Source organism: Equus caballus, chromosome 14 (assembly GCF_041296265.1).
Source record: "Equus caballus isolate H_3958 breed thoroughbred chromosome 14, TB-T2T, whole genome shotgun sequence".
Taxonomy (NCBI): Eukaryota; Metazoa; Chordata; class Mammalia; order Perissodactyla; family Equidae; genus Equus; species Equus caballus.
Genome location: NC_091697.1, coordinates 52718955 through 52739210, shown reverse-complemented (window position 1 = coordinate 52739210; position 20256 = coordinate 52718955). Strand labels below are relative to the sequence as shown.

Sequence of the window (20256 nt, the reverse complement as noted above, 5' to 3'; positions counted from 1 at the left end):
GAAGCAGAGGCAGCCAGGACCCAGCAGGTGGTTCAAAGGCACCCCAACACCTCTGCCAGCTACTCTTAGCCTCAGAGCAGGGCAGGGTGTCTTGGCTCCCTATTCCCTCCAACTTAATAGATATTTCTTTGGCATCTGCTGTGAGCTGGGCACTGGGGGCACAGCAGGCTGGGGTTCAGACAGTGCTCAGGCAGATGGGGAGGCATGCTCATCCACCCACACACACTCACACGGACTCTTCCCCCCGATGCCACAGAGTATGGCCACTGGGAACCCCGGGGAGGCAGTAATGAATATGGTATGACCTTTGCAATTAGACAAACCCAGGTTCAGACTCTGGCTCCACTACTTATCAGTTGTGAGCAAGTCAATGAGCCTCAGTTCCACATCTGCAAAGTGGGAATTCTAATAGTACATGTTTCATAGTGTGTCTGTGGGGGTTCAGTGAGATAATCCAGATGTAGGATTTAGTCCGGAGCCCAGCCCATGCTGACTGCTCATCGCTGTTAGTTACTAGGGAGGGAAAAACTCCAGGTTGCTCCTTGGTCGCACTAGGGCAGCCCCTCCACGGCATGGCTGGTGTCCAGCCTCTCAACTCAGGGTTGGAAGTGCTCTGTCTTGGCAGGTCCACCAAACTGCACAGACCCCCTACTCTTCTGAAAGCCTGGTTCCCCTACCTGTCACAGCTTCTCCCTTCCGGCCTGGCTCTCACATTCTCTCTGCCTGCCCATAATTCCATCCATCTGCATCTCTCCCTAAATACACAGAGCTCTCCCTGACAGGAGAACATCCCCCCACCCCTACATTCAGCTCAACCCATCAGGCCCATGCATGTAACAGCCACATACATACGCACTCACACCCAGGTGCACACAGGCACGAGGACATCCACACCAACATCCACACACAGACAAGTGCACACACAGCACACATAGATGCACACAGGTACATACAGACACAGTGACAAACACACAAGGATATGCAAGCATATTGCACACACAAGAATCCATAGGGGTGTGTGCCCACCCTTACACACATGTACACACAGAACAGACAGGCACAAACAGGTACACACAGACACACACAGGGACACACAAGCACGTTTACACAGGAAGGCACACACACACATGTGCACACACGTAGGCACACACCACCTCTCTTGTCCCACCCCCTGTGAGGAGCTGGCCGCCCGCCAAGCGCAGCGCTTTCTGCTGGGTGTGCACAACCTTTCACAGACTCTAATTGAGTCGAGGGTGATTTATAACGCGGCAGCGCCCCTGCCCGAGCGGGCTGCCCCCTCCTGCTGCAGCCCTGGCCAGAGCCTTCGGCCGCCCCCCATCCTCCTCTCACAGGGTCACACACACAGGCCCCTTAGAGAGAGAAGGGGCCCTTCCCTCCTTGTCACCAGCTCCTTTCTTCATTCTTGCCTTTCTCTGAGGCCAGACACTGGGCTCTGAGAGGTTTTGCCTCAAACCACCCACTCCACCGCCACCACCACCAAACCCAGCATCACAGCCCAGATGCTGGGAGACCAATCACAGCCTTTCTAACTGCCTGGCTAGGGACAGCTAGGACCTTGACTCCAGATCACATGTGCTTCCTGAGCTACAGCAGGAGAAACTGGATTTAGACATTAGAAGGGACTTCCCCAGTGAGCTGAAGGTGGGGATGGGTTCTGGTCAGCAGGGGCTGAGAGAGCCTGGGTTCAGGGTGATGGGAGAGGCCACTGAGAATCTCGCTTCCTACCTCTCCATCCTTTTGGGTAAGTGAGCTGACTGTGACCCTTCCTCCCTGCTGTCCCCATGGCCTGTGCGGCTGGGCCTGTGATTAATTGCATTAATTAGGCTCTGAGGTTCGGCTCATAAAGTCCCCTTGTCCACCTAAGAAGGAGCTGCTGGGAGGGCCTTTGTCCTGGTGTGTGTGGGGGAGTATGCACCCTGACCCCTCACCTCTGACCTCAGCATGGACTAGCAGCTCCAGCCATGACCCATGAGCTCAGCCTGAGGGCTATTTCATCCTCCTAGCAGCCTCCTGTGTTGCATGCCGGTGCTGTTCACCCTTCTGACAGTGAAGGCAGCCAAGGCTCAGAGAGGCCAAGTCCTTGCCTGAGTTATACACCTGGTTCATGGTGGAGCTGGGATTTGAAATCAGACAGCAGAACAAAGCATGCCTGACCCAAGCCTGACCCCACGACAGAGCCCCATCTCGCTCCCGGACCCCTGGTGCTAAGGGTGCTGTTTTTTTGGAGCAGGAGAGGTTCCTTGGAGGAGCTAGCCCTCTCCTTTCCCAGCATTGGGGTTAGCTTACAGCGTGAAGGACTCAGATTAGATTTAAGAGGGACCTCCCTGGTAGTAAAGAGATTGGGAGCCAAAAGAAGTACGAGTGTGTGGCGGGGAGAGGTGCAATGGAGGGTCTGGGCTGTCCCCAATGGAGTCCACATGGTAATGGCAGCCAACACGCCAACAGTACTTGCCTGTTGCCTATGGACTCACACAGTCCCCTGGGAGAGGAGTTGAACCCCGTTTTAGAGGTGAATAAAACTGAGATTTGATGATTTAAACCATCTTCCCCAGCCTCATGGATTCAAGGCAACTGCACTTGGACCCCTTGCTGCCATATTCCCTGGCCTCTGTGGCCCAGTGACCCCACTTCGTCTCTGCTGTAGGTCAATCCAACCTTTGGCCCTCCTGAACTCAGCTGAACACCTGTGAGTGAGGGTGTGAAATGGGTGGCCTTGAAGGTATGGAGTGTGTCCCAGAGACCCTGTTGGGGTGGGGATTTGTGCTTGGATGTGTCTCACTGTGTGTGTTTCGGTGACCTTGGCCTCTTTGTGTGTGGGGGTGTCTTTGGAACGCTAAATAGATGCTGTGTAGATTTGTGCTTGTCTCTTTGTGTCTCTGCATGTTTGTGTTTGTCTATAGACCTCGATCATCTCAGTGTGTGTGTATGTTTGTCCGTCTGTCTCTGTCCCAGTTTTTGGATGTGACTGTAGGTGAGCATCTCTGCACACACCTGCTGGGTGTGTGTGTCCATGTGGCTCTGTGTCTGTTTCTGCAAGTGACTTTAGGTGTGACAGTGTGTGTGATGGTGTGTCCATGTTTCTGTATCTGTGTGTGTGACTGTGTGTGAAACTATCTTAACTGTATCTGTGTGTGTGTGTGTGCATGTCACTGAACGGCGCTGTCTGTGTGACTGTTTCAGAGCTGGGACTAAAATTGTGGGCACAAAATTTCTTAGTAATCAGGAAAATTAGTGTAAAATTTTTCAAAATCACAGTTAATGCAAAGAATCTGTGATTAAAAACATTAAAGACGGGATCAGTGTGTGTGCACGTCCGCGTGACTGCGTGTGTGGCTGTGCCTGCGTGCCCTCCCTCTCGCGCCTCCAGGTGAGCGCACCCCCCTCCGGTCACGCTGCGCTGGGCTGAGCAGCGATAATTTCCGAGTCGGCGGCGGCTTTGTGTGCACCGGCCGCTGTCTTGGGGGCGGGGATGGAAGGGAGGGTTATTTCTCCCCCTTCTTCCTTTTTATTGGGTCATTAACAACGGCCCGGACTGCCGCTGCGCCCCCCCCCCTTTCATGTCTGCCGCGCCTCCCGCCATTATCTCCCTCCGCCGCGCGGCGTAATTCGATGCCAATCAGGTTTGGGACGCTGACGCGGCCGGATCAAAGACGGGGCCGCGGCGCTGGAGGGAGTGCGGTGAGGGAGCAGGCTGTGCTCCCCCGGGGTCGGCGCACCCACCGTGGGTCCCACCCAAGCGCCCAGGGTCAGAGTGGGGAGGCCCCGCTCAACCCGTGACGGGGGTTAGAAGGCCGTCTGCGGTGACGAGAGTCCAGTAGGGCAGCGGGAGCCAGGGCCCCTGAAGGGCTGGAGGTTGGGGGTGGTTTCCTGGTGGGCGTGGCCTTTAGATGGAGCCTTGAAAGATTTTGGTAACAAATGTGGAGCTAGCAGAGAGATGGCATTCTACGCAGGGGGACCAACTTGGGCAAAGGCTGGGAGGCAGGAACCAGCCGTGTTTTAGGAATGGAGAGAATCTGGCAGACTCCTCTGGCTAGGCGTTTGTGCTGTATTCCGAGGGCACGGAGCGATGGAGGGTTCTTGAGAGGGGAAGGACAGAACCTCAGCTGGCCTTCAGGACAGTTTATTTGAAGATGTCCTCTGCCTGCTGGAAGCCCTATCGGCTCCCCCCACCTCCTCCACAAGAGATTAGTGAGATGGTGAACGTGATAAAACAAGCAAAAATAAGCACAACTCTCATTTATTGAGCACTTACTGTTCACCAGGCCAGGCCCCAGTCTTGTTTCATTCTCACAACAGCCCTGCAAGGTTGGAACCCATTTTACAGGTGAGCAAACAGAGGCACAGAGAGGTAAAGTGACTGGCTCAAGGTTCCACAGCTGGTAAGGGGCGTGGTTGGGTTATGAACCGGCATCATACACCCAGAGCTCACAGGAAGAGGGTTCTCAGCTGGAAGGGTCCCTGCCCCGGCTATCTGCTCTACTCCCACCGCACCTGGGCCTTGGGGGAGGATGGGGGTAAAGGTTTTGGAGCCGCCCCTGTGGGGAGGTAGTGGTTCCACAGAGTGGGCTGGGTGGGGGTGGGACCAGAATCACCCCCCTCAGACTCACAGCCATTGCTTACAGCCCTCTGTCTTGGTCTGTAAGACACCTGCCACCTCCTTCCAGTCTGCTTCTTTGTCTGTAAAATGGGGTTAACAAGTTTCTTGGGCTTGTCCCTGAAGAGTCAATGAGTGAATGTTGCAAAGGGAATTTTGAAAGTAAGATGCAGTATAAATGGGAGTTTTTATTATCACCATCAGCCAAAAGCTTGAGGGGAGGATGATGTCTGTTAGATAGTCCCGGCAGCAGAGGATGGAAAGCCCCCTTCTCCCCCAAAGAAAATGCCAGTCTTCAGTCCCCATGATTTTGGAGAGAGTTGTTCCCCTACCCTCATTCCTGAGAGAGAGAGAAAAATAGATTTTCTCTCTCGAATAGTGCTGGGTCTTCACAACTCTAAATATCTCAGACCAGAGAATGTTCTGAGCAAACTGTGGTATACATAATACATGCTTCTGTTCTCAACTAAGAAGAGGCCTCCAACCTTGAGGGCACCAGCCAGCAAGGGGCCCCACCTCTGTCCTCTACCCTCTAACCCTCAGATCTGGGCTCTGGTAAATGGGGCATTGGGGGAAGTGGGGAGTGGAGGCCGAGCCCTTGGCGCCTTCCAGATGGTTTCCTGAGTACCTACTTGGGCTGGGTCTGCACTGACCTGGGGAGATAGATGTAGGAAGCCCACAGAGAGTGCCCATTCTGGTGGAAGAGGCCAGAGAGAGCACAGCTCCTGCACATGGGGATCCAGGCTCATATGGATGGGGTTCCCAATGGGCCTGGGGACACCCTCTCTTCCTGGAGGGACAAAGGAGTTGGAGTGAGAAGAATGAATAAAAGTTTACCAGATGAGGGCTGGGGACAGGAAGCACATTTCAGGAACGCAAAGCTGAGAGCCCTGAAAGAATATTGCACAGTGAGGGTTTCTGGAGTTGGGGAGGATGAGCAGGGGGGCGGGCCTGGGAGGGCTGCTGGACCCCCAAAAGGCAGAACCTGAAGGAGCTTGGAGGTAATCCTGAGGGTGCTGGGGACCCAGAGCAGCTTCAGAGCAGAAGATCACCCTTCCTCAGCTTCCTCATCTGTACCATGGGCACAAGACATCTCCCTACCCCCGGCAGGGCTGGATAGCAGGTAAATGAGACAGAGGAAGGACAGACACTTGGGCCTTTTTACCCCCTCCTGCTCAGGGAACTAAGGGATGGACAGAGGCTGAAGTGAGAAGGCAGGGATGGGGGGCTCTGTCCCCACTGTTCTCCATGCACAGGCAGACAGATCAGGGATCCTGAGCCCCCTCCCAGACCTGGAGGTGGCCATGACTAGCAGCCCCAGGTGACGTTGTCAGGTGGCTTTGGCAGTGTCTACTGCTGGGGAAATGGGATCTTGGTTCCAGCTCTCAGGTCAGGAAAGCTGCTCTCTGCTGGGGGTCTCTGCAGGGCCCGGCTTTAGGCCTGAGCAGGATCGTTTTGTCGTCTGTTGGTTCTACATCTCCTACCTTCCCGAAGGAGGTCCATTGCCCCCCATCCTCCATTCCTCCTGGGGAGTCCCTACCTGGCTGGAGCTGGGTGCCTGTGTGTGTTGGGGAAGGGGGTGGTGGCTGCGCCGTACACCGCAGATCCTGGCTGCCTCTGGACGCTGAAAAATCCAATTTTCTTCCTAATTGCCACCGCCCGCGCTCTCTCTCCCCTCACAGCCCACTTCTGCTTGGCGGCGCCTCGTTTCCCCCACGCTCCCCTACTCCTGCCTCCCGCTGCCCACCCCACTGCGGACGCTGCCCACCCCCGCCCCTGCCGCGGTCACCCGTGTCGGGACGCACCATATATCATGTCTGCAGCAGGGAGGGGCTGGGAGAGCGGACAGCCCCCACCTTGGGCTCCCTGACGAAATCGTCCTTTTTCGAGGCGGATGACAGGTTGTGGGAACAACAGCTTGAATTACGGAAAGAAGTTTCCCCACTGAGTTAATCTGCAGTGGCTGGAGGTGACCTTCTGGAGACGGCGATTAATCACGGGCCGTGGCGGGCGCCGCGCCACGCCGGGCCCTTTGGGGGAATACTAATTCCACTACAAGATAAATCATAATTTGACAATAATCATCTGCCCTAATCACTCCAATTCTTCCGTTTAATTATTTGTATACACTGTATTTCTTCAACGAGGACCCTGTGTGCCCATGGGTGGGGAGGGGAGGGCCACCTAGGCACAGACCCCTCTTTGGCCCTCAGCCTCAGGGCCCCGTTGATACGCCTGGGGAGGCCTGACTCAGAACTGCTAGGGAGAATATTGGATCTCAGAGTGCCATAGCATCACTGGGGAAAACTGAGACTCAGAGAGAGGCCAGGCCTTGCCTGAGGTCCACAATAGGCTTGGAATGAGCCAGGCTGAAGACTAAGGCCTCTGATGTCCAGTCCTAGGCTGCACCCCATTGCACTGCCCTGCTGAAGAGTTGGCCCAGAGCGCCTCACTTCCACTGTCCTGCTCCCTGGCATCTGTTCCCACTCTCCTGTGATGCTCGCTCCCACCCTCCATCTGCCAGCATGGACAGCGTTGCTGGCTGCTTCCACCCACCCCACCCAAACCTTGGGTCTGGCTGTCCACTCAGGACATGAGGATCAAAGGTTGTGGGCATCTGAGCAGGTATTACCTGCCCCCACCTACTAGGTGCTGTGTGATCGCTGGCAGTTGACAGGACCTCCCTGAGTCTGTAGCCTTTACCTGTAAATTGAGTGGGGCTCCCTTGTTCCCAGTGTGATGGAGACCTGGCCAGGTGCCAGATGGATAGGGGTGCTCACAGATGCCTGCTGCTGTCCCTTCCTGTTCTGTCAGGGCCCAGTCACTAAAGCCCTGCCATTTCTTACCTCTACCCCCTCCCAAATCTGGCTGCTGGGGACGCCATGCTCAGCCCCTCGGCTGCCAGGAGTGTTCCAGGGACCTAACCCTGCCCCTGATGTCCCCCTTGGAGGGGCTGCCTGGGCTGCCTGGCTCTGGCTCCCTGAAGCAGGAATCAGAATGACTCAGTGTCTTTCTTCTTCCAGGCCAGCTCCTGGCACCCCATGGTGGGGGTTAGTGGTGATGGAGGATGGCGGTACAGTGGGGGCTGTTGGACCCAGTGTGACACCCTAGTTGGGGCTCACGTGGGAACTGTGGTGCATATTTGTGGCAGTGTTTTCCAGACAAGAGCCAAAAGCCTAGCTGGGTGTGTGCTGGTGGGGCTACAGCCATAGAGAATGATAGACTGTTGATAATGAAAATAATGATAACAGTAGTGAAGGTTAGTTCCCGACAGCAGCCTGCCCGGGACTTCCTGGTCCCAAGGACAGTTGATGGCAGGCTGATGGTAGAAACACAGCTCTTGTCCTCAGGATGCCTCAGTCTCAGGGAAGAGATATGGCCCCTTTGCTCAGATCTGAGAGAGAAGAAAGAAGCGGGGAAAAATACAAACCACAGTATTACCTGCCGACATTCGTGGAGTTGCCGCCATATGCCTGGCCTCGCGCTCAGGACTCTGCCTGTTTCAGGTCCCTGAGTCCTATGGCCACGTATGAGTGAGGTGTGATGTCAGCCCGTTTTACAAATGGGAATCAAGTCACAGAGAGGCAAAGTTACTTGCTTTATGTCACCAAACTTGTGAGTACAAGGCTGGATTTGAACTCAGCCTCCTCCTCCATTCCCTCCAGTCTCCTAGAAATCTTGACAAAGCCACTTTATGAGTATTGTGGATTTCTGGTTAGAGAATTTGGGAAAACCTGAGCTGGTCTCTTTGCCTCTCAGGGTCTCAGTCATCCCAGCTGTGAAAAGGAGCGTAGGGCAGTTGTGAGACTGGAGATGTGAAAGGGCAGCTGGTCCCCGCCTTGGCCTTCCATACCTGTAAGTTCCGCATGGGGTCTGACTTCCTTCCCTTCTGCTGTAGTTTCCCTTCATTCATCCTCTTTGGACACAGGGCTCCCCTGTTCTCTGTCTTTGGCTAGATCTGTGCCCTCCCACTCCACCTCCTTAGTGATCCCTGCTTGGAGGAGGGGATATGTGTGGGGCAGGCAGTGGACTCCATCTGATGCCATTCCCTGACAACCCCTGGGCAGACCAGCCATGGCTTGGGACCAGTAGGGACACTACTGGGTCTGTGAGATGGGTTTTGATCAGGTACCCCCTAAGGATCCTGCAGTCCTTACCCGACCCAACCTGCCTTTTGGGGCCAGTATTCCCACACACCATGCTGGGCTCTGGAGGGTGGCTGTGCAGGAACACCCCACCCCAGCTATAAAGACCTGAGGGCGGTCATTTGGCCTTTCTGAGCCTCAGTTTCCTTATCTGCAAACGAAAGTTAACAGTGTTACCTGGCACACAGTATGCACTCAATAATTGTTGCCTCTTGTTGATATCAGACTGCATGGTGAGGTCACAGAGGGGTCAGCCAATTGTCGCCGTCCCCCAGCCTGGCCCCTAAGCTGCCTTTTTGGGGTATTCAAGAGGGGAGGGGCATCCCCCTTGCAGATAGCACTCCACTCCACTGGATCAGGCCCCTCCCACCTGAGCCTGCCTCTCCTCCTGCCAGGGGAATGGCAGGTGCGGGGAGGGCTCGTGGGGAGGTGGTGGAGCTGTGGCAGGAGAGGGGAGGCAAAGGTTGGCTGAGTGGGGGAGAGATGGCCTGGAGGGAGAGCAGCTGAGTCGCTGGGGAGGGAGGGAGGCTGTCACACTATAAATACCTCCCAGGTAACAGGACCCGTAAATGAAGGGAGGGAATTAGTCACATTCCGCGGCGCCTCGGAGAGAGGACAGGGAGCAATGACCTGAATCCATGGAAGGGAAAAAATTAGGCTAACCTTGGGGGGGGGGGGGTGGCTAGGGCTGGATACTGCGCCTCCTCAGAGGGGTGCCCTGGACGAGATCTGCTGGACAGGGGCCAGGGAGGAATAACTGGTAGGAGGGGTCTGGAAGGGACAGCTTGTCTACTCTATGTCCAGGTGTGTGAGGGGCTCTTTTCTTCTCAAGGTCCCCTGGCCTCTCTCAGAAACTCAAACCCATTCCCCTTGGAAGTCCTTCCAGGGGTCTAGCCCTGGTCTTTCCTCACGTCACTCTGAAGCATGCTTTCATTTGCTGCCCTCCTGAAGCCCTTGCTCTCCCTGAGGCCCCCACATTGTCATGTATCTAGATCTAGCTCTGGGGTCATCCCCTGGGTTCCTGGTTCAGGCAGAAGAATGTTTGCTTAAGAAGCCAGAAGGATATGTCTTGCTTCCCCTCTGGACCCCGCTGCTGGGGCTGGCTGGGTCCACTTGTCGCTCACTGGGATGACGAGCAGGGCCTGCTCTCTAGCCTCTCCTCCCCAGCTTCCCCCTGCTCTGGGCAGCCCCCTCCCTATGGTTGCCTGGGCGGCAGTCAGCACATGCCCTCCCTTGCCGACCCCTTCCTACTCCTCCAGGAAGGGAGTCCAGGCCCCTTGGCCTGGCATACTGAGCCTCCCCAACCAGCCTCCAAGCATCTTTCTAACCACATCTTCGGCCCTCGCTCTCCCTCACTCCCAGCCTGCCACTCTAAATTCCCCAGATCTTTGCATGCGCGGTCCTCTCCACTGAGGGTGCCTGCTCTTGCTCTGCCTGGAGGACTTGCATTTTCTACCCAAGCTTGAGTTGGAAATTCTTGCTGCTGTCTCCCCAGCTGAGTTGGGTCCTCTTTCATATATGCTCTGGAAACCCTTCTGGCGGGGGGAGTGTGGGGAAGCGGTTAAGATCCAAGTTAGAAGGCCAGCTCTGCCTCATGGTATGTGGCCTGGGGTGAATAAATGAACTCTGGGGTACCTCAGTTTCCTCATCTGTGAAAAGGGGTTCTCACAGTGCTTCCCAAGGGTGGGACAGTCTGGGTGAGTCCCTGCATGGGGAGGGCTTAGCACACAGTCAGCGGGTGTCTGTTGTTGGGGTCACGGTATTGACTGCACTGTTTCTGTGTCTGCCTCCTCAGTGGGCTGTGAGATGGAGGGGTAGGGGGGTGGCGCTGCGTCCCCGCGTGACTCGTCCCGGCAGCCGCAGTGGCCAGCTCGCGCCTGGCACTGAGACGGTCGGCAAATGTTTGCTGAATTAATGAGTGGGGGCTGCAGGGGGGGCTTGGGCTGCAGTTCCGCCTGGGCTGCTGCAGCTGGGGCGCCTGTCTAAATGTGTGTGTGGTGGGAGCATGAGTGAGGGGTGTCTGTGGGTGGGGGAGCTGTATCCGTGTCCCGGGGGCCTGGTGGCGCCGTGGGCAGCCTGGCGCGCCCGCTCCCTGGGGTCCCCGCCGAGCGCCTGCCTGGCTGCGGGACCCCGTTGCCAGGAGCAGTCAGGATGCGGCAGCGTCTCCATGGCAACGCGGCATCTCGAGCCGCGCGCCGCCCTCCCCCGGCGCCCCGCAGTGGGCAGGAGGCCGAGCCTGGCAGCCCCTCCCGGCCCAGCAGCCAGCAAGCTGGGCCAGGAGGCCGAAGCCTGGTGGGAGGGACTGAAGAGGGGGCTCCTTTTTTTCTAGAGATGAGGGGCTGACCTGTCTTTACTTCCCTCTTCATCTGGGGGAGGTAGACAATATGAGGGCTCTATCTTCTGTCCATGTGCAGTGCTCCCCCCGCCCCAACTTCTGGCCAGGAAATCAGGAACAGGTCGTGGTCAGGGAAGGGGACCCTCTCTGGCCAAGGGACATCTCTGATCTAAGTCCTGGCTGTGAAAATGGCACAATGATCCAGGCTCGAGGGGCTGCAGTATGGGGGCACTGAGGTACTGCTGGGGAAGTGCCCTCCTGGTCCAGGGTATGAGTGCAAGCTAGTGACTTCCAGTACCCACCCAATGTCCGCCAGTATCCCCACTTCTCACCAATATTGCCCATGTCTCCAGTACCTGCTGAGAGCTGTCGTAATGCCCCTTTAACCTCTCAGTCATGCCATATCCCAAAAACCACTCAATGCTTCCCACTGTGGGCTTAATGACCCTCCCCCTCAGATCCCCCCTAGTGCCTCTAGTCCTCATCCAGTGTCTTCCCAGTGCCTCCCAGTACTTCGAAGTACCCACTTGGTGTCTTCAGTTGTTATACACTATCCTCTTACACTTAGTATTTTGTTTTATTTTTCCTCCCCAGAGCCCCCTAGTACATAGTTGTGTATTTTTAGTTGTGGGTCCTTCTAGTTGTGGCATGCGGGACGCCGCCTCAGCGTGGCCTGACGAGTGGTGCCACGCCTGCGCCCAGGATCTAAACCGACGGAACCCTGGGCCGCCGCAGGGGAGCACGTGAACTTAACCACTCCGCCCCGGGCCGGCCCGTTACTCAGTATTTTCAAATATCCATTCAGGCTCCCCCAGTTATCACCCAGTAAACATCTGATGCCCTCCTTCCAGTTTAGGCTTGGTGCCCCTTAATATCCTTCAAGGTCCATTCACTGCCCCCACTAACTGCCTAGTGGCTCCTAGTGCCCTCTTATTAACTACCCAGTACCCTACACATCCAATGTGGTTCCCAGTACCTTCCTAGTACTCCTGTTTACCCAGTGCTAACGACTACAACCTCATTCTGCCCAGTATACTCCCACTACACGTCTCCTGCCCCACTCTGTTTCCCAGTAAATCTCCCTTATCTTTCTGCCCCTCCCACCCTCCCACCTCGAGCTCCACCAAACCGCAGTGCTCACAGTGGCCAGGAGAGGGCGCGCGAGCGGTCAGCTGAAGACCGAAGCGCGGGGCGCGGCCGAGGTGGAGGTCGGGGGGGTGCATCCGAGGCCTTTGTCTGACGAAGCCTGAGTCCGCGCCCGGGGTAGGGCTGCATTTCAGAGGAGTCCTGGCGGGGGTGACCGCATCCCCACCCCTCATTCTCTGTTAGTCCCACCGGGCCCGCCGCCGCGGCCGTCGTGGCTTCGGCTCTAGGAGGGAGCGCGCGCCCTCTGGTGGCCACGGAGCAGCGCAGCTCCTTGGGCTGCCGAGCGGGGACCGGGTGGTGCGTTTCTTCCCTCCCTCTTCCAGCGTCCTAGTTTCTTGGGCCTGTCCTTCAGCTGGCACGCGGAAGGGTGAGAGGTAGGGCATTGGGGTTGTCGGCAATCCAGACTCCTCTCTGGGGGCAAGGCAAAGAGACTGGAGCCTGGGTTGAAGGAAGAACATTGGTTAGAGAGCTCGAGACTGAAGGCCCCAGAGTCGGATCTGTGGGAGCAGAATGGTGGTGGTGCAGGGAGAGCTGTCTGCTAAGAAGTGGATCTCTACTCAAGGATTCGGCAATTCGGGCTTTTATCTGGGTGTGCTACCTGGAGAGGGAGGGGAGGATGAGGGGCTGGTGGTAGGGTGAGGTGCCTCCATTCCTGGCAGTTCCTGCCTGTCCCTAAGCTCTTAGCAATGGGATTGCCGGCCATCACCTACCCGTGAATAACACCATTACTGCCTCTGCCCACCGGCTAGCCCTAAGTACCCTGCCCACCTGCCTGGGCTTGTCCCCAAATCTTCAGCAGTCCCGAAGGGGTGGGGGCATCCTCTCCCCCTCCCACAACATGGTTTCCTGTCCTCTGTGTGTTGGGGAAATAGATGGAGCTATAGCAGGAGGGATCCAGGTTAGACTCCTGTAGTCTGTCCTGGATTTGGGTGACCCTGGCCTGTAGGACCCTCCAGGGTCAGATCTGTGCTCTTGCGCCCATCTCTGGTCTGGCATCAGGACAGCACTCAGTGAGCCTCTGCTCAATGGGTTAGTGAGGGAGTTCCCTTAGACTTACAGGTCCTTAGAGACACCTCCTCCATTCTCCTTCTCATTGCATGGGTGGGGAAACTGAGGCACCCAGCAGGTAAAGAAATATTCCAGGATCACCAAGAGTGGATGGATGGGTGCTAGAACAGTGAAGTGTTGAAGAGCACTGGTCTGGTCTGGGTTTGAGCTCAGTTCTGATACTTGCTGAAGGAGCTTTGTCAAGTCGCTTCCTTCTTTCTAAGCCTCAGTTTCCCCATTTATAAATTGGGAATAAAAACTCTATCTACTTCCAAGGATAGTTGTGAGGATTAAATCTGATGATGATGCTACTGGGGAGGATGATAATGATCACAGATGCTGTTAGCTGAACACTCGCTTTGTGCCAGGTCCTGTGCAGAGTGACTCACTCAGCACGTGAGATCCAAGAGGTTATTACACTAGGTTGACAAAGGCTCAGGGCCTTCCTGAAGAGGCTGTTGGTAATGACCAGCTCACAGGCAAAGTGACAAAGCCCCTACCAGGCCTGGTGCCCAAGTCCAGGCCTCTAGGATGAGCTCCAGAGCTCCTCTGCCTCTGCTAGGGCTGGTGGCAGAGGGAGGGACGAGATGACCTTGGGCTGTCCTCTGTGCAGGGCTCCCATGTTCCCTAGGCCTGGATCAGATTTCCGGTCCCCGGGGAGGGCAGAGGGAGCTAGTTGATGGAGGAAGCATGTGTCCTGGCCTGGGCAGCTGGACCTGGGGGCCTTGCCCCGGAACCTGGGGCCTTTCCTGCAAAGGGAATATCCAAGAGCAGGAAGGAAGTGGGGAGGGGGAGGAAGAGGGAGGAGGGAGAAAGGATGGGACAGGCCCCAGCTGGGAGTGAGTTCTCTCTGGGACTGGCCGAGAAAAGAGAACATCTGGACTGGCCTGGCTGAGAGGCCGTTGGGCTGTCACTTTGGCTGGGGCTTGGGTGTGTGTGTGTAGGGGTGGGCAAGAAAAGAGGATGAGTCCCACCCTCTGTCCCCCCCATCTGTGTAACAGGTACAAGAACACCGCCTTTCTGGGCTGGATGGGAGTAAAAAATGAGGTCAGGAATTTAAAGCGCCATCAGGACCTGGAACACAGTAGATGCAGCATGCCTCTCAGTCCCTCCTCCCTGGCCTGATCCGTGAGACGCTAGCTCAGACAGAGACGGCTCCCACTGCCTGAGAACTCATGTCTTCATTCTGTGACCATTATCGAGCACCTACTATGTGTCGGGCTCTGGGGCTATTAACCTGAACAGGAGCCCGTCCCTGCCCCCAGAAAGCCCGTCTGTAGTGAGGGAGGAGGAGGAGGAGTCACCAAGTAGTGATGGGGGGAAGCACAGGGCTTGTGACAGTCCAGGGGAGGCTCCTGACCCAGCTTGGGAGGTGAGGGGAGGCTTCTTGGAGGAGGTGATATTTATGTCAGGACCCAAAGGATGAGTACACAGTGGCCAGGAGAAGATGGTAATTTCTATGTTATGCGTATCTTACCACAATCTAAAATAATCAATAAAAAATATATATCAAAACATTCATTTGTTTGTTTGATCCTGCCTGACCCATTAAACTGTGAACTTCACAAGAGCAGCCCTCTGTCTGTGTGGTGCACCTCTGTGCTGCCAGTCACTGAGGACATGGGGAACAAGACAGACAAGGTACTGAGATTCAGCCTGGGGGGAGGGGAAGAGGGATCTCTGTGGAGGGACGGGCAGGCCCCAAGCCCAGGGTTCAGAGCTCTGGCTGCCATAGAATGTGTGACAATGAACATGGTGAGAGGGGAGGCAGAGCCTTGAGGCTCAGGAATGGGGCTGTGGATTTTATCCTGGGGGTATTGGGGAGCCACAGAATGTTCTAGGCAGGGGTGGCATGGTCAGAATGGAATAAGGCCCAATGGAGCGTACTCAGGGCCTCTATCGTGTGACCTGCCACCTCGGCTCTCATGGCTCCTCCACAGGGAGCAGCCAGTCTGGAGCGTCCCAGCCCCCTAAGAACGCCTCAGGCTTTCCCACCTCATTTCTTTCCTAGAGCTACTCCCCTACCTGGATATGACTTCCCTGGATAGGCCCTCGCCTTACGCAGACCATGAAGACACAGCACGGGGAGAGATGGAGCAACCCACAGCCCCTTTTCCTTTCTGTCCTTCCTTACTCATCAGTCAGCCGAAGTAGAGCATGTGGGTAGTATGTGCGCAAGTCAAGAAGTGAAATAAAAACAGTGGAGTTTGTCTGTGCAGTGTTTCCACCGTTCAGGTAAGAATGAAATACATTTGCATGCACGAGCTACAAAATACAAATTGCGTAATTTCTATGATTCTGCGTATGAGTGAAATGCCCTTGTATTTGCATTTAAAACTGGCATTGCACAATATAAAGATGAATGGTAAAATGCATGCTAGTCATTTAAATTTTTAATTTTTCTTTACTTAGAATGATATTAAATAGCAAATAAAAATACATCGTGACAAGTCGAGAGACAGACCACATAGGAAAGGAGAAATCTTCAAATATATTTAGTTTTATATTTGAGTGCCTTTAAAATTAGGCACTTTTCCCTTGCTTTTTGGACAAAGGGTTCTGCATTTGCATTTTGTGCTGGGCCCTGCAGTGTAACCAGCCCTGGGTGGAAGACCCTTCATGTCTATTTTGGGGTGGGAGCTGTGAGGGTGGGGACTCGGGCTGCCCCCTCAGGCATTCCCTCTGTGGTGCAGCCAGTGCGGGGTGGGGGGGGAGGGATGGGGGGGCGTGGCTCTCAGTTCCCTGAGCCCAGGAGTGCAGGCAGGAGATGGGACTGGCTCCTTACCTACAGTACACCTCCCGGCTGGTGGAAGGCTGTAGCCCTCCCTGGGGGCCCTGCTCTCTCCCAGCTTGCCACAGTCCAGAATTTGGGGCAGTGCAGGGCATGAGAGCGAAGCCAGCCCCTTCAGGCCTGAAGATGCTGCTGCCCCTGGCCTTGGGGGTGTTTTCACTGACTGCCAGGCTCCGTCCATCCTGGCTTCCATGGGGTTCCTGATGCTCTCCCATTGAGATTAGGGGCTCCCAAGGGCAGAGTTTGCAGATGGGCCTCAGAAACAGGCTATTATTGAGCCGGAGATGGGCTTTGGTCTTGCCTCTCCCAGCCCATGTCCCCAGCTGGGTGAGGGACAGAGGGTGGGTGCTCTCCCCTTGGCTTGCTTTTGGGAGACAGTGGAAGGAGGAATGGAAACCCCTTGGTAGTGATCGGCCAGCAACCAGCTGCCTATAGGAGACCCTCGCATTTGAGGCAGAGGGGGTGGGTGACAGTGCAGCTAGGTGGGAGGAAAGAGCCTCCTCAGACTGGTCCCTAAGGGGGACAGGGAAGGAGCAGCCCGCACGGGGTGATTAAGACTCCCTCTCCCACTGTTTGCCGTTGACTCTACTCCCAGACCCACCAACTCGCCCAAGCTCTCTGACCCTATTGCTTCCTTTATACCACAGGATAATGACTCCACCTGCCCCAAGGACTGTTGCGAGCATTCTCTGAGCTAATCTACAGAAAGCTTTTAGTGTGGAGCTGGGTACTTCGAGGCTGCCATTCACAGAAGCTCACCTGTTGTGGAAGAGGTTGGTGACTCGGACTCAATGGGGCCTTCCTCTTTGGCCATCAGGAATTCTCTCCATCACCTTTCCCTCTCCCGGCTCCTCCTCCTTCTCTCTATGCCTTCTCCCCTTCCTCTCTCTGCTGTTCCTCTAGCATACCAGGCTCATGCTCACCTCAGGGCCTTTGCAATAGCTGTTCCCTGTCTGCAGCTCTGGTCTTCCAGATGCTTCATGACTGACTCTTTATCATTTCTTGGGTCTGAGCACAAACGGCACCACCTCCGAGATGGTGTGCCTGACTGCTCCATCTGACATCCCCCTTGTGCAGCTACTCTGTTACATTTCACTGTTTTAATTTTCTCCCTGGCACTTGATAGGTGATAGTTTTGTTCACTTGTTTGTTCAGTGTCTTTCTCCCCTCCCCCCAGGCTGAGCCTCAGCACACTGTCTGTGTTGTTCCCCATGTCCTCAGTGACTGGCAGCACAGAGGTGCACCACACAGACAGAGGGCTGCTCTTGTGGAGTTCACAGTTTAATGGGTCAGGCAGGATCAAACAAGCAAACGAATGTTTTGATGCATATTTTTTATTGATTATTTTAAATTGTGGTAAGATACACATAATAGAAAAATTGCCATCTTAACCATTTTTAAGTGTACAGTTCACTGACATTAAATACATTCCATTGTTGTACTTACATGCCATTGTTGGCAACCGTCACCACCATCCATCTCCAGATCTCTTTTCATCCTGCAAAACTGAAACTCGGTACCCATTAGACAACAACTTCCCACTCCCCTTCCCCCAGCCCCTGGCATCCACCCTTTTACTTTGTTTCTGTGAATTTGACTACTTTAGATATCTCATTTAAGAGAAAGCAGACACTATTTGTGTTTTTGTGATGGGCTTATTTTGCTTAGCATAATGTCCTCAAGCTTCCTCCATGTTGTAGCATGTGTCAGAATTCCCTTTCTTTTTAAGATTGAATAATACTCCGTTGTATGCATATGCCGTATTTTGTTTATTCATTCATCCACTGATGTACACTTGGGTTGCTTCCCCCTCTTGGCTATTGTGAACATGCTGCTATGAACATGGGTGTACAAATATCTCTTTGAGACCCTGCTTTCAATTCTTTTGTGTATACACCAAGAAGTGGAATTGTTGGATCATATGATAATCCTGTTTCTGATTTTTTGAGGAACCATCATACTGTTTTCTTTTTTTTTTTTTTAAAGATTTTATTTTTCCTTTTTTCTCCCAAAGCCCCCCGGTACATAGTTGTGTATTTTTAATTGTGGGTCCCTCTAGTTGTGGCATGTGGGATCCCATCTCAGCATGGCTTGCTGAGCAGTGCCATGTCCTTGCTCAGGATCCGAACTGTCGAAACCCTGGGCTGCTGAAGCCGGAGTGTGCGAACTTAACCACTTGGCCATGGAGCGGCCCCCATACTGTTTTCCACAATGGTTGCACCTTTTTGCATTCCCACCAATAGTGCATAAGGGTTCCAATTTCTCCACATCCTCACCAGTGCTTGTTATTTTCTTTTTTTTTAAGATTTTATTTATTTCCTTTTTCTACCCCAAACCGCCCAACACATAGTTGTATATTGTTAGTTGTGGGTCCTTCTATTTGTGCTATGTGGGACACCGCCTCAGCATGGCTTGATGAGTGGTGCCATGTCTGCGCCCAGGATTTGAACCCGGAAACCTTGGGCCACCAAAGCGGAGCACGCAAACTTAACCACTTGGCCACGAGACTGGCCCCGCTTGTTATTTTCTGTTGTTTTTTTTTTTAACACTAGTCATCCTAATGGGTGTGTGGTGATAGCTCATTGTGATTTTGATTTGCATTCCCCTAATGATTAGGATACACATTTTCAAGGAAACATGTTTGGAGAGTGGAGGGTAGGGAGCCTCTTAGCTCCAGTGGTCTGGAAGCCCTCTTCAAGAAGGTGGTATTTAAATTGAGACCTAAAAGAAGGGAAGGAGGCAGCCATTGGAGGATCTGGAGGAAGAACATTTCAGGGAGAGAGGCAGTAAGTGCACAGGACCTGTGAATGTGTGAGTGCTGCATATTTTTGTTGGAGAAATAGTGAATAACGGGCATGAGGGGAGGTGGCGCTGAGGGGCGGGCAGGGCCGTCCAATTCAGGGCTTTAGGCCATGGGACGGAGTTTGTATTTGCAATTTATAGTAAACACTGGTTTCCTCAGGTTGTGGGGAAGAGGCAGGAGGACAGGGGACGGAGGGATGGATGGACGGAAAAGCAGGGCTGTTTGGGTGGTGATGTCGCTATGTGCGCTCGGTCGCGTGGTGCTTGTGAGTGTGTGCCGTGCGTGTGCGTCCACAAGGGGGCATGGTGTATGTAGGTGCTGACGCGCGCGCGCGCGTGTGTATGTGTATGTGTGCCTGGACACCCCCAGCAGCCCCGGATCGTTATGTGATCTCTCTCAAGAATGTGCTGCGCCCACTTCCCTTCTGCCCACAACGGCCTCCCGCTCTACAGAGTACTGGCCGTCCCAGCCAGGAGGGCGCAGTGTTGCTTTTCGGGCTCCTACTACGGTCGGGAACCCGCAAGAAGGATCCAGAGCCCATACCTAGGGGCTGAGACTAGTCTCTGAGAATGACCACCAGGTTTTAAAGGTTTGGAGACAAGGGCTTGCCCGCCTGAGACGAGGAGAGGACTCCGCGCCCCGCCTCTGCAAGGCAGCCAGGGACGCGGGAGCCACGGGCTGGGTGAGCAGGGCCGGCTGCTGCAGTACCGAGAAGGGCCGCCCGGGGGCAGCTGAGGACGCCGAGCCGCGGAGAGGAGGAGGGGCGGGTGGAGGGGTGGAGGGGTGGGAGAGGAAGCGGGGTGGGGGACAGAGGGGCGGGTAGGTAGGGGCTCAGGGCTGCCGGGTTCTACAGTAGGTTTCCGCCTCTGAGTGGCTATGTGAGTGAGAACAAAATGAAGGCATGAGCTCATCGCCATCCCGGTGGCGTCCCATTTCATGCTCACAGCAACATCCTCACAGGCCCAGAGAAGTGGAGCCATTTGCGCAAAGTCGCTCAGCATGGGGATTCAGACCAGAGCTGAGTGACCTCTAAGCCTGTAGCTAACCCCTGTCCCACCCTGAATGAATTGATCTGCAGGAGAGTGCGGGTGTGTTCAACTGTCTCCTGGCCTCACCTATCCCCCACCACTCCCTGCCTCATCAGAGCACTCTTCCCCCTTGGGCAGCGCCAGGACAGCCTGAGGAGGGAGGCTGGGACTTGGGACCTCTCCCTGAGGTCCCTGGGGAGGAGGAATTCAGGGGCCCTGGGGTAAGGTCATAAGTATGCCCACATTACCATGGTGACAACCCAGGCATAGTAACATCTACTAATACTGGGCCTCCTGTCTGACCTTCCCGGAGGCTGAGGGCTGGGCAGGGGGATCTAGGGGACCT

At 54.9% G+C, this 20256-nt stretch overlaps 1 long non-coding RNA gene across 2 annotated transcripts; it reads left to right on the top strand.

Moving 5' to 3' along the window:
* The first annotated feature begins 1616 nt into the window (after positions 1–1616).
* On the top strand, positions 1617–17833 carry LOC138917475 (uncharacterized). 2 transcript variants are annotated; one of them, XR_011425551.1, is made up of 4 exons: positions 1617–1762; positions 2574–2707; positions 15300–15523; positions 16727–17833. It is a non-coding gene; the product is annotated as an uncharacterized lncRNA (long non-coding RNA). The 2 variants fall into 2 exon arrangements; XR_011425552.1 differs by lacking the exons at positions 1617–1762; positions 2574–2707 and adding an exon at positions 12515–12615.
* Positions 17834–20256: the final 2423 nt, after the last annotated feature.